This window comes from Barbus barbus (assembly GCF_936440315.1).
Source record: "Barbus barbus genome assembly, chromosome: 37".
Classification (NCBI taxonomy): domain Eukaryota; kingdom Metazoa; phylum Chordata; class Actinopteri; order Cypriniformes; family Cyprinidae; genus Barbus; species Barbus barbus.
Window position 1 is genome coordinate 1,364,005 of NC_136715.1, and position 10,922 is coordinate 1,374,926.

Sequence of the window (10,922 nt, forward strand, 5' to 3'; positions counted from 1 at the left end):
TGGTTTGGAAGTGTCTGCTTTCACTCTTTCATCATCAAATCTGGTCTGTATGCTGAGAAAGAGGAGTTTTTGAACAGAGTTTTAGCTCTGTCACAAAGTAAAAAATACAATTTAAAGATAAGTATAAACCATTAATGACGGTGTGCTTCAGTAGATGATTCAGTCAGCCTGACCTGAAATGAGGCAGAGAAAATAGTTACCATGGAAACACTGTTACCATGAATTTGCTTAGCAAACAACTGATAGCCTAATTGAACAGTTGATATTTATAGAAATATGAGCATTAAATTCTCTTTCTAAGAAGCATGGTTTAGTTTTTTACTCTTTCACCATTTCCAAATACATAAAGCCAATCTTTTAATGTAGTTTGAAATGGCACAATGAAATTTATTATCACTTCATGCAAAATGATTGCTTTTTCATGCACTGGTGAATTTTTGATATTTTGTTTCCATAAATGTCTTCTTTTAGACTAGTGGAAAGAAAACATTCGAAATACATATTTAAGTGTTTATTTTATTACACCATCTATTTACGTCTGTAGATTTTAACAGACAATATATATTTTTAAAAGTTTTCTCCTATACTTCAGCAGCACTTACTTACACCAAAATTTACAGTTATATTCCTATCTATATTCTTAAGGTTTTTACTGAGGGCTTTGTGAATATATCATTTGTCTGTTTTTTTTAATAACATTTTATTCCCCAAAACACGCTGAAAATGTGTTTGTCAGAGTATTTTCTGATTTAAGGAGTGAAAAAAAAGAGTAATCCAAAATCCCCTCTATAAAAGCCTTTGTCTATAATATGGCAACACAACCAAATGAAAAATTTGAACCTGGCTTTATCCAGAGTTCAGAATAATCTCCTTGAAATTACTGCATATCTAAACATTACCTAACATTACAGAAAACTCCACTTCAGCAGCACTTACATACTCCAAACTTAACAGTTTTATTCCTCTCTATATTCTGAAGGTTTATACTGAGGGGTTTGTGAATATATCATTCACACTGATTTATACAACATTTTATTTCTAAAAACATGGTGAAAATGTGTTTTTCTATATGTGTCACAGTATTTTCTGATTTATGGAGTGATAAAAAGAGTAATCCAAAATCCCCTCTATAAAAGCCTTTGTCTATAATATGGCAACACAACCAAATGAAAAATTTGAACCTGGCTTTATCCAGAGTTCAGAATAATCTCCTTGAAATTACTGCATATCTAAACATAACATTTTACAAAACAATTGTCTTTAAATAGCTTTAAAAGTTTTCTCCTCCACTTTTGCAGCACTTACCTACTCCAAACTTAGCAGGTTTAATCATAGCTAAATTTTGAAGGTTTTTACTGAGGGGTTTGTTCGTATATCATTTTTTTTCCCGTCTTTTTAAATATAATTTTACTCCTAAAGATGTGATGAAACAGGGTTTTTCTGTATGTTTCACAGTATTTTCTGATTTATAGAGTGATAAAAAGAGAAATCCAAAATCTCTTCTGCAAAAACATTTAACTATAATATGTCAATGAAATCAAACAAGAATTTTGAATCTGGCTTCATCCAATGTTCAGATTAATCTTCTGGAAGTTAATACAAATTATTGCATATTATGGCATATTTATACATAACATTTCAGAAAAATTCTCATACAAAGTTTTGCTGTGATTAATCAGCTGGGGAAGTCACCTGTGGTGTCTTGCCTTAAATACATTTAAAACTGTAGCTTACAAATCACTGAAAAAGGCCAGGTTTCTCCGAACAAGCGTAAAGCACAGACACGCATGGAAAGCGATAGCTTTGGGAAGCTGACATTAAGTGCAGGAGGAGTGTCTCTTGTCATGAATGGAGACGTATTTGGGTTACACGGGGAAGAAATTATTTACACAATGTGCTGTACAATCCCATGACATGTAAAGCTCAGAGACGCACACACACACGCTCGCTACGAGGAATGAAACCAGTATCCCTGGAGTCCTCTGTCGCTCTACAATGGACCTGAAAGCGTACGTGTCTCTCCCCACCTCGTGAACCGCTCTTTCCCACACTTCATAACCAATGAAAAACGAGCCGCACAGGAAACTTGAGACACAAACCTGAACTTTTCCTCCTGAGAGGCTGTTTGGTCACCTGATCCGGCCAACCAATCACACGTCACGCCTCCTCTGATAAGAGCGGCCTGACCCGAGCACCTATTCATGTGTGTGACATAATGAACCCGGCTCATTTAGTCTGTTTGCCGACGTGTGTTTTTCCACAGTAAATGTTTCATCAGTGAAAGGTCACAGGTCACGTGTGTAAATGTGGTATGATCCACTGCGAGACCTTCACGACTGTTGAGTAAAGTTATTAAAAGCATATTTCCATTTACAAGACAAATATTAGTCTTGTGAATGGAAATATGCTTTCAAAAACTTTAATCAACAGTCATGATTAAAGTCGATATATATATGGGCCATTCTTCAGAATTGGTGCAAACTGCAGTCCCATAACCAAAAAAGGTTTTACCAAATCTTACATGTTTACTAAGAACCCTGTATTATCTTTTTAAACCCACAATAACATCATTAATTGGGTACTTTCAATTGGGAGGCGGCTGTCCCGAAAACTAACCCCTAAATTTCAACGTATGAAAATATTGAAATATTTTTTACATTTACATTTTATTCCATTGTTGTTTTTAAAAATCTTTAACTACACCCCTACATTTATGATCAAGTAATATTCCTGTGTCCCCCTCTCTCATAACTACAAGGTGTGAGTAGATAGGTCTCATCATTTGAGGTAAATTGTTTTCAAAAGTCTGAAAATCTGTGTGTAACTTTAAGGAATGTCACTACCGAACACCATTTTTCTATTATTAAACACACTTATTTGGGAGTTATTCCATAACATTTAGTTTTTATGTGTGTACAACTGTTTATAACTGTGCTAGCTAAGCATGTGCTGATTAGCATATTTGAGCTAGGCTCAAAAGTATCTCAAATTGTCACTACCGAATCAGTTACAAGCGAAACATGTCATCGTTTCGGTAGTGACAAAACGAAACACATAATCCTTTATTTAGGGAAAATAAGCAAAATGTTTGGACAGATATGCAAATTGGTAGTATTTTTGTACAGGTGCTGGTCATAAAATTAGAATATCATGAAAAAGTTGATTTATTTCAGTAATACCATTCAAAAAGTGAAACTTGTATATTAGACTCATTCGTTACGCACAGACTGATATATTTCAAATGTTTATTTCCTTTAATTTTGATGATTATAACTGACAACTAATGAAAGTCCCAAATTCAGTATCTCAGAAAATTAGAATATTGTGAAACTTTTCAATATTGAAGACCCCTGGTGCCACACTCTAATCAGCTAATGAACTCAAAACACCTGCAAAAGCCTTTAAATGGTCTCTCAGTCTAGTTCTGTAGGCTACACAATCATGGGGAAGACTGCTGACTTGACAGTTGTCCAAAAGACGACCATTGACACCTTGCACAAGGAGGGCAAGACACAAAAGGTCATTGCTAAAGAGGCTGGCTGTTCACAGAGCTCTGTGTCCAAGCATATTAATAGAGAGGCGAAGGGAAGGACAAGATGTGGTAGAAAAAAAGTGTACAAAGCAATAGGGATAACCGCACCCTGGAGAGGATTGTGAAACAAAACCCATTCAAAAATGTGGGGGAGATTCACAAAGAGTGGACTGCAGCTGGAGTCAGTGCTTCAAGAAGCACCACGCACAGACGTATGCAAGACATGGGTTTCAGCTGTCACATTCCTTGTGTCAAGCCACTCTTGAACAAGAGACCGCGTCAGAAGCGTCTTGCCTGGACTGCTGCTGAGTGGTCCAAAGTTACGTTCACTAATGAAAGTAAATTTTGCATTTCCTTTAGAAATCAAGGTCCCAGAGTCTGGAGGAAGAGAGGAGAGGCACATAATCCACGTTGCTTGAGGTCCAGTGTAAAGTTTCCACAGTCATTGATGGTTTGAGGTGCCATGTCATCTGCTGGTGTTGGTCCATTGTGTTTTCTGAGGTCCAAGGTCAACGCAGCCGTCTACCAGGAAGTTTTAGAGCACTTCATGCTTCCTGCTGCTGACCAACTTTATGGAGATGCAGATTTAATTTTCCAACAGGACTTGGCACCTGCACACACTGCCAAAGCTACCAGTACCTGGTTTAAGGACCATGGTATCCCTGTTCTTGACTGGCCAGCAAACTCGCCTGACCTTAACCCCATAGAAAACCTATGGGGTATTGTGAAGAGGAAGATGCAATACGCCAGACCCAACAATTCAGAAGAGCTGAAGGCCACTATCAGAGCAACATGGGGTCTCATAACACCTGAGCAGTGCCACAGACTGATCGACTCCATGCCACGCCGCATTGCTGCAGTAATCCAGGCCAAAGGAGCCCCAACTAAATATTGAGTGCTCATACTTTTCATGTTCATACTTTTCAGTTGGCCAACATTTCTAAAAATCATTTTTTTTGCATTGGTCTTAATGATATTCTAATTTTCTGAGATACTGAATTTGGGACTTTCATTAGTTGTCAGTTATAATCATCAAAATTAAAGGAAATAAACATTTGAAATATATCAGTCTGTGTGTAATGAATGAATCTAATATACAAGTTTCACTTTTTGAATGGTATTACTGAACTAAATCAACTTTTTCATGATATTCTAATTTTATGACCAGCACCTGTATGTTTTTGTAGTATTTTAGTATGCAAGTTAAAATTCTGTAATGTGATGTGGTCACTACCAAAGCATTCCTGTCACTACCGAAAATGTGCAGTCACGACCGAAACATACAATGCTTTGATAAAAATAAAATATATTGAATTAACAACTAAGATGTTATGATAATGTTTGGTTCAATGCATATTCAAACTAATGAATCCTTAACTTTGAAATCAGTATTATCAAGTTTATGCCTTTTACAAAGAAAGACTGGATTCAAAAATACAACAAATCTCATTAAATCACACTTGAAATATTGTTAAAATTGTAATTGTTATTGACATTTTTTGTTTTTGAAAACTTAAATAAAATAGCCAAAAATATATTTACAAAGTAGATATAAGCAAAATCTTAATAGGTCAATATAGCCCTTCTTATTAAATAATATATTATAGTGTTTCGGTAGTGACAAATTTGGGGAGAGGAAAAATATTCCAAAACTTCATACAATATGAGAATTAACTGCACAATTACTAGAAATGTGTAGCTTGGATATTATACAATTTGCATACATACAAAATTTGTGGAAAAAGACTCTTGTTTGTCCAACTCTGACTTTGCACCAATTCTATATATATATATATATATATATATATATATATATATATACACTTTTAGTAAATGATTTGATTCTTTAATTTTCATGTAATCTTGACACTGAAACTGAGTGCGGTTTATTATATAAACAGCAGAAGAATTGCCAGACATTGCGTTATCCTCTTCTGAAATAAATAAATCAATACAAGTGTTTGAATACAGAAACACACTTGCATATTTCACACAGAACTAGTGCTTTAGATCTGTTTTCATCTGTGAAGATTTGACAAAAACATGCTCAACAACCGTGAATCAATGAAGTAACAAACACGACAGTCTACAACCGGATAAAAGCTGGAGGATGATGATGAAATTAATTGTTTGATGGAATAATTCAAGCCCTACTATTGAAACTTCAAACTTCCATTGGCAGAGGCTAACCGTCTCTAGGCGCATCCATGAGACGGTTGTCATGGCGACGGACCGCCGTCTCTGAGATGCTGCAGTGACAAAGCAGATGTTTATTTTGAACTGTCTGACATAAAAAAAAGATGAAAAAGATAAAGAAACATCTAGTGCATCTCTTTAACATCTCGACTGTTTTTCCAGTTCAGATTAAATGAGTTCTGCTGATGCGTGCTGCTTCTCAGATGCTTCTCCCAAAAAAAGTTGAGTGAACTCACATGAGTCTCAACAACGTCTCAAACTGAGGTCAACTTTTCAAATGACAAAATTCAATAATTCTCAAAATGAACTCAAACATTAAATGAGCAACATTCATTTTATAGCTCTAAATTCTTACTGGACAACTAGTGATGTTAGCAACTGCCTAGCAATTACCAATAACACACTAGCAACTGCACATCTATGCAGAAAAACAGTATCATTTAGATACTATTATAGTTTTTATTCATATTTTGAATTAGTTTTTATTTTATTTTAGGCTTTTATTTTAATTTTAGGTAAAGTTTTAATATATATTTTTTAATATGTCTATATAGTTTTTATTATTTTTATTTCAGTATTAGTAGTTGTATTATCATGGTGTGTTCACATCAGATGTGAATGAAGCGTTAAGTCAATGCAAAGACGTGAATAGACATCCTGCGGCGCGAATGACGTGGCGTGAATTGAGTGTTTCGGGCGTTTGACGAGCGTAACGCTTGATTTGCGCGAATCGCGCAAGTTGAAAATCTGAACTTTGGCGGATATTCGTGCCGTGTTAACAATCAGGAGCTTGCTATAGTGGCGTGATTACGACGTAGCAAGTGGAGGGAGAAATCCGAAAAAATAATGGAGGATAAAATAATTAGTCGCTGTATGTGGACATCCGGAGCTGTTATATCCTATTGCAAATACACTCACAATAGTATAATAAAAAAATTGTTATTTATATGTCAGCCATTTCGCAACAAGACTGGAGCCGCAAATTCGCGTCTGTTGTGAAATGAATTTCATGCATGGATGAAGCGAGTAAACTAAAATGTTCAAGCGTCCAACTACGCGTCAATAGTGCGATTTATTCGCGCAAGTCACGTCTGGTGTGAACGCACTTTTACAGTATTATTTGTTACTTAAACTAAATAAAAAAAAAAAAAATTATACATATTTTATTTAGTTTTAGTTAACTTTTTAGTAAAACATTTTTTTTTTTATGATTTTAGTTTTAAATATAACAATAATAAACCTGCTGTGTAAATGTGCCTTTGACTTTTATATAATTTATATTTATTTTTTCTAAAATATGTCTTTAAATATGTATTTTGTTTATTAATTATATTTAAGTTTGACTAGTTTTACTTTTATTTATTTTATACATCAAGTTAAACTAAAGATGCGAAATGTTGCTGAAATAAAAATGATGTATATATATATATATATATAAAAATATATATACATACAGTATCTCAGAGAAGTGAGTACACCCCTCACATTTTTGTAAATATATTATTATATCTTTTCATGTGACAACACTGAAGAAATGACAGTGAAAATGTCCATGAAAAGATATAATAAAATATTTACAAAAATGTGAGAGGTGTACTCACTTCTGTGAGATATATATGTATATATATATATATAAAATTATTTTAGTTATTTTATTGCAGGAAGTTAAACTAAAGACAATGAGAAATATTGCTGCATATTTTAATGCATATAAATTTTTATATTTTATTTATTTTAATTAAAGCTTTCTATTTCAATTAACATTTGTATGGTGTTAGTTTTAGTTAACGATAAGAACCCATCCACCTTCTTTTTATGTACAGGTGCATCTCGATAAATTAGAATGTCTTGAAAAAGTTTATTCTTTCTTGTAAGTTATTTCAAAAAGTGAAACTTTCATATATTTTATATTCATTGCATGTAAAGTAAAACATTTCAAAAGTTTTTTTTTGTTTTAATTTGATTATTAGAGCTTACAGCTCATGAAAGTCAAAAATCAGTATCTCAAAATGTTTACATTTGAACATTTACATTTAAATGTTTATTAGAATGTTTACATTTGAGTTTCAATTAATGGCCATCCCTTCAGTATAAATTCCGGGTATCTCTTGTTCTTCGAAACCACAATAATGGGGAAGACTGCTGACTTGGCAATGATCCAGAAGACGAACATTGACGCCCTCAACAAAGAGTGCTGTATCAAAGCATATTAAATGCAAAGTTGACTGGAAGGAAGAATTTGGGTAGGAAAAGGTGCACAAGCAACAGGGATGACTGCAAGCTTGAGAATACTGTCAAGCAAAGCTGATTCAAACACTTGGGAGAGCTTCACAAGGAGTGGACTGAAGCTGGAGTCAGTGCATCAAGAGTCTCCACGCTCAGACGTCTTCAGGAAAAGGGCTACCAAGCCACTATCAAGCCACTCAGAAGCGTCTTACCTGGGCTGTGGAGAAAAAGAAATGGACTGTTGCTCAGTGGTCCAAAGTCCTCTTTTCAGATGAAAGTAAATTTTGCATTTCATTTGGAAATCAAGGTCCCAGAGTCTGGAGGAAGAGTGGAGAGGCACAGAATCCATGTTGCTTGAAGTCCAGTGTGAAGTTTCCACAGTCAGAGATGATTTGGGCTGCCATGTCATCTGCTGGTGTTGGTCCACTGTGTTTTCTGAAGTCCACAGTCAGCGCAGCCATCTACCAGGAACTTTTAGAGCACTTCATGCTTCCTGCTGCTGACAAGCTTCATGGAGATGCTGATTTCATTTTCCAGCAGGACTTGGCACCTGCCCACACTGCCAAAGGTACCAAAAGCTGGTTCAATGACCATGGTGTTACTGTGCTTGACTGGCCAGCAAACTCGCCTGACCTGAACCCCATAGAGAATCTATGGGATATTGTCAAGAGGAAGAAGAGAGACACCAGACCCAACAATGCAGATGACCTGAAGGCTGCTATCAAAGCATCCTGGGCTTCCATTACACCTGAGCAGTGCCACAGGCTGATCACCTCCATGCCACGCCGCATTGATGCAATAATTCATGCAAAAGGAGCCCCTACCAAGTATTGAGTACATATACAGTAAATTAACATACTTTCCAGAAGGCCGACAATTCACTAAAAAATTTTTTTTTTATTGGTCTTATGAAGTATTCTAATTTGTTGAGATAGTGAATTGGTGGGTTTTTGTTAAATGTGAGCTTAAATCATCACAATTAAAAGACCCAAAGACTGAAACTACTTCAGTCTGTGTGCATTGAATTTATTTAATACACGAGTTTCACAATTTGAGTTGAATTACTGAAATAAATGAACTTTTCCACGACATTCTAATTTATTGAGATGCACCTGTATACAAACAGCATCCTATTTCCTACAGAAAATGTAAATATTCTAGTTTCTACTTCTACTTCTAAAAAAGCAACATCTGAGACAAAGCTCATTATTAAAATGAGAGTCTCCTGAGCTGTAAGAGAGCCTCCTCTGAGCAGTATTCAGCATTTTCCTGTGGGATGACACACATTAGTGCTCTACATCTCCTGTTACAGTCGGATTGACAGTGAAATCTCTGCTGGAGATGAGTTTCCAAAGTCACATTGAGAGCCATTCCCACTGGAATTCAGTCAGTGGCACACCTGTGGCTCTAGTGTGTGTGTGTGTGTGTGTGTGTGTGTGTGGGTCACAGCTGCCATCATCCTCCCCAAATATTCCCCTGTTTGTTATCCCTCTTTCTATTTATATTGCCGCTCTGTCCTTCAGGAGTCTTAGAGACGCCTGCGTCACCACCCCAGGTGCTCTGTGGGCGGTCGCCATGGTTACGGCGGCGGGATTCCGCCCAATCAGGCGCCGGCAGGAGTCGTGGGGAGAATCTGTGTGTCTGTGCTTCAGGAAAACACGCATCACGTGATGTTTTTCCAGCAGACTGCGAATCAATCGCACTATCCTGATTCTGTCGATTATGATTGCAAGTGATTCTGCTGTTGCTTTTCTGGTAATAAACAACAAGGTTAATTTGCATATCAATGCAACCAATTAAACTGACAGCACGAGCCTTCAGAACACTGATGCTTTGATAAGTTCCATGCACTGAAAAAAATTATACTTTGGACCAAAAATGTTACAGCCAAACATTTGAGTTTTTCTTCAATTATATTTATGGTATTATTTAATAATACATAATAATTATTATTATTTATAACTTAATATATTTTCTTAAGACACAAGCTAAAAATGTTAATTAGAAATGTTACAATATATATATATATATATATATATATATATATATATATATATATATATATTGAAATATATATTTGGTTTTTTACATCTCTTAAAGTTCACCAAACACAAAAGCTAAATTAGCATAATATAAAAGCAGAATATTCACCTAAAATACATTTTGTTAATCATAGTTTTAATTTGGTTTACTTACTATAAATAAAGACAGGAATATTGTCTTTAAAAGACCTTAGTGTTTTTTGTCATGTCTTTTTAAAATAGGCATCTATTCTGTTATGTGCCAAACAAACAAAAACACCTACTGACAGCAAAATATTCTTATTATTTTTAATTAATTTTTAATATTTTTTAAATTAAATTAAATTAAATTTGCATAACAAAAAATTATTATGCATGGATTATGCATATATTCAGGACATCAATGCTGCATCAAAAACTATGGGAGTGTTATTTGCTTTTAGACAAACTGAACAAAACAAGTTTACACCGGAAAGCATGATTTTTGATTAGGCTAATATAATTATGCATTTTAAATAAATGATACGGTCAATGCTCTGCTTTTTTGTAAGGAAAACAGAAATCTGATGATGTCACACAATAATCAATCCGCTTGTTAGCTTGTAGTGATTAATTTATTAATCACTACAAAAAATTATCAAATTTTTTATTTATTTATTTTTTTGTTCATACATAGCAAAAAAGATGCATAGAATCTTAAATGTCTCCATAACAACATTGTTCTAAAATCCTGCATGTAACATTTCCACAATGTTTTGTTTCCAGAATGCATTACAGATGACAAAACATCTGCACAAACAAACTTGCCTGTATTCTGATTGCACCTCACTGCATCTTTAATAAGTGCAAAAGTGAGACAGGAGACACAGGAGGGGTCGATATCACGGAGGACTTTCCTGGAAACGATGCATCAGTGTTATTGTCCGTCCATCAGGAGTGACCGCCTG

General features: G+C 34.9%; 1 pseudogene across 1 annotated transcript in view; it reads left to right on the top strand.

Annotated features, from left to right (window-relative positions):
* LOC306856596 (microtubule-associated protein 1 light chain 3 gamma-like) overlaps positions 1-9,625 on the top strand; it is a 43,152-nt pseudogene extending 33,527 nt beyond the window's left edge. Inside the window, exon 6 of the transcript in view lies at positions 9,478-9,625. The product of the transcript in view is annotated as a microtubule-associated protein 1 light chain 3 gamma-like (transcript). The remainder of the gene's footprint in view (positions 1-9,477) is intronic.
* Positions 9,626-10,922: the final 1,297 nt, after the last annotated feature.